This window comes from Neomonachus schauinslandi, chromosome 1, assembly GCF_002201575.2.
Source record: "Neomonachus schauinslandi chromosome 1, ASM220157v2, whole genome shotgun sequence".
NCBI classification, from domain to species: Eukaryota; Metazoa; Chordata; class Mammalia; order Carnivora; family Phocidae; genus Neomonachus; species Neomonachus schauinslandi.
The window spans coordinates 80366929-80374309 of record NC_058403.1 but is presented as its reverse complement, the minus strand read 5'-3'; positions in this window follow the sequence as shown (position 1 = coordinate 80374309).

Sequence of the window (7381 nt, the reverse complement as noted above, 5' to 3'; positions counted from 1 at the left end):
GGGCCGGGGGGGGGGGGGGGGGGGGGGGGGGGGGGGGGGGGGGGGGTTCACTGCGGGGCCAGACAGGGGCTCGCAGCAGAGGAAAACCGAAGCCTTCAGAGACTCATCAAAGGAGCTGCTGTGTGAAAGGGGCAAACTTGGAGGGGTCACCCGGGTTCACGCAGCCTGGAGAGGGATGAAGGCCTAGTCTGATGGGGGGAGGGGGAGGTGCCTGGGGCTGAGAGAGGGAGTGGCAAAGCACAGGACAGTAGGCTCCTCGTCCAGGGCTAGCTGCGGGCAGAGGTTCGCCAAGCTCTGTTCTCAGGAGAAGCTTTGTGTCTGCCTGTCGTGGTCTGGGTATCTGGGCCCCTTCTTAGGGAGGAAACAGGGTCCCTCAGTCACCCCACCCCCATACCTCCATATCTCTATACCTCCTCAAGGGCCAAAATCAAGTCTCAGAGCCAGCCGGAAGCAGGACTCAGACACAAGCCATGACCCCCCTTCCCACCCTTCTTCTGCCCGGATCTTTCCCTGCTCTGACCCCAGCCCTGGGGTCTGTCTGGCTTGCTGCTCCTCCAACACTATCCCGCCATCATGCAAGAGTCTGTCTTTGTCCTACCTTCTGTGCCCACCTCCTCCGTTGTGACTCAAGTCCCTCTCCATGGAGAGGGAACTGGAGACTGATTGGGACCCCCTTTCCCACTTCTCCCTGAGCCCACTAGCCAATGGGAAAACCTGTTCCCACCCACCTCCAGTGTGGGGGTCTCAGAGGCCTCTCTGCCCTTCTCCCTCCCAGAGTCCTCTCTGCTTACCCTCACTATGGATTCCGAAGGGTCTTCACCAACCTACCCCCTTAGAGTGTGGTCTCAAGTCTTGTTCACTACTCTGGACACCCCCACCCACCTCACCGAGCTCTCAGAATTCTCTCTGTCCTCCCCTCACCCCAGTGTGGATTTGCAAGTTCTGGTCTGTGCACTCTCCAGTGGGGGCCCTAGAAGAAAGACACTTCTGAGGGAGGGAAGGGGGGGCAATCAAGGCTCAGGATGGGAGGGACCTCGGCTTCTGGCCCCTCCTTAGGGATCAGGCTGGGCCTGGACCTCTACTCTCAACGCCTCCTCTCGACTGAGGGGCCACTGTGGCGGGTGAGTGAGCTGGAGGGGGATAGGAGGGGCAGGGGAGGTGGGGGAACCGGTCTTGTGTTGTTCTTGGCTTGGAGCCCCCAGCCCCAGGGAAATCCTGACTCTGTGGAAAACTGAGCAGGCAGTCAGTCAGGGGAGGAGGAGTTGGAAGAGGAAGAGGAGGAGAAGGGGGAGGAGGACCAAGGGCTCAGGGTGAGGTGGGGGTAGGGGCTCCTCTCATAAATCAATCCCACCAGCTCTCAGGCCTGACAAAAACCAGAGACCCAGGGTCCCTTGGGGGCTGCAGCAGCGGAGGGGGGCACAGACCATCCGATGGGCTGTGCAGGAGGGAAGGCTGAAATGAGGGGCAGCATCCTGCCCAGAGAGCCCTGCCTCAAGCCCCCCAAAACAACAGGTGTGTGTGTGTGGCAGGGGGAGGGGTCCGAGAAAACAGCTTCACAACTCCAGGAGCTGAACTAGGGTGGCTGTGACAGATTGATGGGAGCAGTGGGGGGGGGGGGGGGGGGGGAGGCTCTGCTCAGCAATTCAGAGCACTTTTATTGCCCTGAATTCTGGCCTGGTTCAACTCCCGAGAAGCCCTGTGACTTGAGATGCGTTGTTTCACTTCTCTAGGCCTCAGTCACCTCAGGGGTATGAGGGTGTGGGCTTGGTCCAGTCCCCTGACACCACACTACAGCCTTTCTCAGTGCTTGGCGGAGGAAAGAATGTCGCTCTAGAGCTGGCAGGATGGTGGTTAGGTGTCTAGGCTCTGCCCTTTATTACCTTTGGCCTTGGGCGGGCACATGAGCTCTCCTATCTTCAGTTTCTGCATCTGTCAAATGGGCATAATCATGCCTCCCTGGCCAGACTGTGATGAGAGTGAAGGAGATAATGTATGTTAAGTGCCTGGCAGGGCAGATTCTCAGTCAAAGGCTGTTGATTTTGTGTCTGCCTCTTGGGTATTTGCAAGTCTCTCAGGCTTCCAAAGGACCGCTTCTCTCCTTTATTACTCAAGTATTCATAATGATCAAGTGGCCCCAGCTCCCAAACACAGAAGCCCTCACAGACCCACCCCCTCTGTATTTGCCACCACTCTGCTCCCACTCATCCTTCCTGCCGTGGCTGCTGTTTTCCTGAGCTGTAGTCCCACTTGGCCACCGCCCCGATAGGGACACCTGAACTCTGGGCTCGTGCCTTGTGGGCCATCACCAAAGGTCTGGGCTGTCGAAGGAGGATGCAGCCAGCACAGTGTGACCAGCCATGTGCACCCGAAGATCGGCCACCCTGCCCTAACGGCCTAGTCCTGCCAGCCATGGGCCTCTTCCTGCAGGCGTCTAGTACGGCCTTTTCTCGGCCTTCCCCTCTGGGTCCTCCTCACAATGTCCCATCCCTGCCTCCCACTGCATCCCCATCCAGATTCCTGTGGCTTCTGTCAGAGCCCCTCAGCATCCCCTGCTGGACCTGGGCCTCACCCCCTTTCAACCAGATCCCCATGATGATACATCTAGATATTTCAACCAGCAAAAAGGGTTGACTTTTTTTTTTTTTTTAAGATTTTATTTATTTTTTTGGCAGAAATAGAGAGCACAAGCAGGGGGAGGGGCAGAGGCAGAGGGAGAAGCAGGCTCCTCACAGAGCAGGGAGCCTGATTCTGGGATCATGACCTGAGCCGAAGGCAGACGCTTAACCAACTGAGCCACCCAGACACCCCTAGAAAATGTTTTCTTTGCAGCTACAGTATATTATTATTTCCCAGGAAACTATCTTTGACTAACCCAAATTCTGCACTAAGCTCCCCTGGCCCACTCCCAGAATCACCTCCTTTTCTAGGCCTCAGGAATCTCTGGAGGGCAGATGTGGTTTGTTAGGGAGTGGACAGGCATTATATGGGCTACTTCAGGTCTCTACTCTGGAGTCTGAACAGACCCACTGGGCTGGGCCATGCCAAGGGCACAGCTTGGGGTGAGTTGGGAGGGGGCTGGTCTGATCCCCCTTGAAACCTCTAGCTGGGATTCCCCTTTCCCAGGAGGCCTTGCTTTCCTCTGGAATTTCATACCCTGATGCAGCGTCAAGGGACTCTGTCCCAAGATGCAGAGGACAGTGGAATCAGAGGCCGAAGAGGGCCTGGAATTTGCTGGGTGGCTCTGGTGGGGACCAGACTACTGTTGTCTGAGGTGCGGGCTCCCCATGGTGAAGGAAGTGTGAGAAGCTGGAGGAGAGGAGAAGGGATGGCTGCTGGGTATCCTTGTCAAGTTTAGAGTACCTTCACAGATCTGTCTCCTCTACTAGATGCCAGCCCCCTGGGCCCCCTGCTGTTATGAGGCCTCATCGTCACTTGGGTCACCCCAAGGCTGTGAGGAGATCAGCCAGGTCCACTGGGACTGTCTAGAGAGATCATTTCTCAGACAACAAGTTCCTCACTCTGCAACCTCCCTGGCAGGTGATCATCCAGTCTCTGCTTGACCAATCCCAGGGATGGGGCACTCATTACCTCACAAGGCAGCCCCCTCTAGGTTGGGTAGCTGAGATGATTGAAAATGGAGAATCCAGCGAGTATTTATTGCCAGTCCTCCTGGGGGAGTGAAGAGGAGGTCAGGGAGCCAGCTGTGGATGTCTCCATGAGGGACGGAGGTAAGGCAAGGTTGCCTATTTGGGGTGAGGCCTAGGGTCGTGGAGAAAAGGCTCAGGCCTAGGAAGCAAGAGATGGGGTTTAAGTCTTTGTTCTGCCATTAACTCACTGTTTGGCCTTGAGGGAGTCCCTCCCTTCCCTGGGCCTCAGTTTCCATAACTGTAATCTTCATGGGGCTGGGCTTGGGGACTTCTAAGGGCCCTGCCCCTGGCGACGGATGCTCTTCCTTGAGTCTATGAATAGCTGGCACAGAGGGATCAGGTCTTGGTCCGTGGGGGCCAGGCTGGCCCAAGAGTACTCAGAGAATGGGCCCTGTGTGGGACAGGACAAGGTTCCCTTTCATTTCATGAGGTCTTGGCAGCTGCCCAGGGCCCACAGACTCTCCCTCCTGCCAAGGTCAACCCAACCCTGACCTGGGGGGCACAACTCCCTGGGGCAGTTGAGGTCAGGAGCTGGTAACTTGGGAGAGGGAGCCCAGCACAGAGGTTCAGACTCCTGTCCTCTGACTGGGGTGAGGGTCTCTGGGAGCCTCGTGTTCCTGACAGGGACCCGGAGTCCTACCCCACCCCCCTGCAGTCTTGGTGGTCCCTGGAAAGACTTCTGCTGGCCTTGACGTCAGACAAGCCTGGTATAGAATCTAGACCTGCCACTTACTAGCCCAGTGGCCTTGGGCAAGTCACTGGCCCTCCTCACCTAGAAGTCAGGGATTCTCATTTCTAGCCTGCACGGTTGCTGAGAAGATAAGGCGCATGAGGCGACAGCATGCGCTCCACGCAGCATGGCGTGATGACCAGTATCAGAGGCCCAGCTAAGCAGAGATGGTCACAAGGGTCAGGACGAGACCGGACTCTCTCCCTGCTGCCTCAACCCTCTGTCTTTTCGTCTGTTTGTCCATCAGGGAATGGGGGACTTCCAATTCTCGGGCCCTAAAATCTGCACAATTTGAAGTAGTCAAAAAAATTCTTCACTCTATTTGTGCCAAGAGTACACAAGGGCCTGGCCAGGCCTAATGGGTTCCAGGTGCCCTCGGTGCCCTGCAGAGGCTGAACCCGCGCACTGGCTGTGGCTATGACTTCCCCGGCAGGCTGGGAAGGCTTGATAGGCCAGACCTCTCCAGTCCCTCCAGCCTCTGAAGTGTGGAGAGCTGGGACAGTGTAGCATGGAGAGCTCCCCACGAGGGTGGGCCAGCCGGCCCTGTGGTCAGAGAGCCTGAGCTGCGAAGGCGGGAGGCGCTGTGCCCACTCCCAGCAGCACACATGGGGGTTTCCAGGCTTTTCTTCCCCACCTCGCCCCACCTACCCCAGTCAGTTCTGAATACCTACTGTGTGTCTTGCCTGGACCTCAAGAGGTTCTGGGGTTGCTGGGACAATTTTCACAGACTAGTCAAACTCCTTCTCACAGGAGGCCAACTGTGAGTGACCTCCCAGAGAGGCTCAGGAAACCAGGTGGGAGCCCTGAGGGCATGAGGGAGGTTTCTTTTATTACCGTTATATATTAATTATCGGGTTATATAATCAAAGTGACAGCCGTCCTTTATTAATGGTGAACCTTGGGCTGGGTACTGTATTCAGTGCTTCTCCGTACCTGAGTTCATCAAATCCTCACAGCCCTCCATGGCAGAGGTTCACTCAAAGAACAGAGAGGGGACAGGAGGCTCAGGGATACCAAGAGCCTTGCCTGAGGTCACCCGGTCAGAAACTGGCTGATGTGGGATTTGAGGGCAAGGCTGTCTGACCTCAAGACCAGACCTGTCCAGCTCTACTGTGCTTTTTGCAGGCTGGTCCTGCCCTTCCCTAAAGAGTCAGGGACAGCGCATGTGTCTAAGTGTGAGTGTGTATGGGAGGACCAGGTCAGAAGGCAGAGCAGCAGGGATTTTTCCCTGGGGCCATGCCAGAGGCTCTCACACTCATCAGTGAGGCACACTGTCCCTTCTCCCCCAGTATTCCCAGTCACAAGCCTCAGCCCTGACTTGCTACCCGGGCAAACACCCTCACTCCCAGCCTCCTCTCCACCTCTGGATTGGGCCCTCCCCAATCCTGAGCTGGCTAGCAGAGGGGACTGTTGGCATTGGGGCCACCATCTAATCACCCCACTCCCACCCACATCATCAGCTGGACCCTCTGGGACAGGCTGGGCGGTCACCATTGGGGAAGGACTGGAGACCCACTATAGAATTAAAGGTGTGAAGGCATGATTGCAAGTGGGCAGTTGCCTCAGCCTGCCTGTTTGGGTAATTATTAGTGATAATTTTTAGCCTCTATTGTCTTAATGATCATACCATACATACAAACTTCTTATTGCTGTAACCAGTTTGTTTTTTTTTTAAGATTTTATTTATATATTTGACAGAGAGAGACACAGCGAGAGAGGGAACACAAGCTGGGGGAGTGGGAGAGGGAGAAGCAGGCTTCCCGCTGAGCAGGGAGCCCAATGTGGGGCTCGATCCCAGGACCCTGGGACCATGACCTGAGCTGAAGGCAGATGCTTAACGACTGAGCCACCCAGGCGCCCCCACAACACCAATTTGTAATGATAAATTTATTTACATCTATTTAGTTAAATCTGTCTTCCTGCTGGACCGCAAGCTCCAAAGGGGTAGTCTGCTTTCTGGTGGATCCCCAGGGCCTGGCACAATGTTGCCACATAGCAGGTACTTGACAGATTTTTGTTGAACACCTTTGTGGATGATGAGTGTAATAGAGTCAGTAGGAAGCTAAGAAAAGATAGGTCAGGACCATGGAAGGAGGCCAAGAAGGGGACGAGGTATAGAGATGAAGCTTTTGGAGTCTGTCTCTGGAGCTGGGGTGGGACCCCTGAAGCCAGGTGTGGCTGGGTTTGGGCCCCTAAGCCTTAGGGCCTGTTCCCCTTCTGAGCTGAGCCTCAGGAAGGCAATCAGAGGGAGCCCGTGGACTCAGGCCTCTCTTGCATCTCCAGACCCTCACAACCGAGAAGGACCACTAACCACCTTGTTTTCCCCTCCCACTGACCCTCTAAGAAGGGAGTTTGAGAAGGACCTCAATATATGGGCCACTTTAGGGAGGGCATGGAGAGCTGGTCTAGACTAAAGCTGAGGATGGGACTTTTCCCAGCCTATGTCCCTGTCACATCACCTCATGTCTCTAGAGCTGTTGAACACGTGACACATTCTCCATCCCTCAAACTCCACTCTTAGCCCCAATATTCAGGGGGCACAGAGAGGGAAGATGTTAGGAAGATCTGAGTTCAAAGCCGGCTCTACCACTTTCTCACTGGGAGACCTCCGGCACACACAGCTTCTCCAAGCCTCCAAGCCTCTAGAATGGAGATGCTAATCTCCACCTTGCCCTGTTGCTGCAGGGTTAAACACGATCACGTGTGCGGGGCTCGTCCAGTGCGGACCACTAAGTGGGCACCCAACGAAGGCCTGGGCTCATTCCTGCTCGGCCACCAACTAGCTCTGTCACCTTGGGGAGGATGCCACACTGCTCTGGGGCTCAGCTTCATTTGTCAAACAAGAGGGTTGGATCAGATCATCTTGAAGGCCCCTTCCAGCTCGGACTTGCTTGGTTCTATTCTGAGCAGGGAGCCCCACCTCTGGGGCAGGGGCAACATGAACATTCTTTCAGCTCAGATTCAACCCAGGCACATGCTTGCCCAGCCCCATCCCGCACATTTA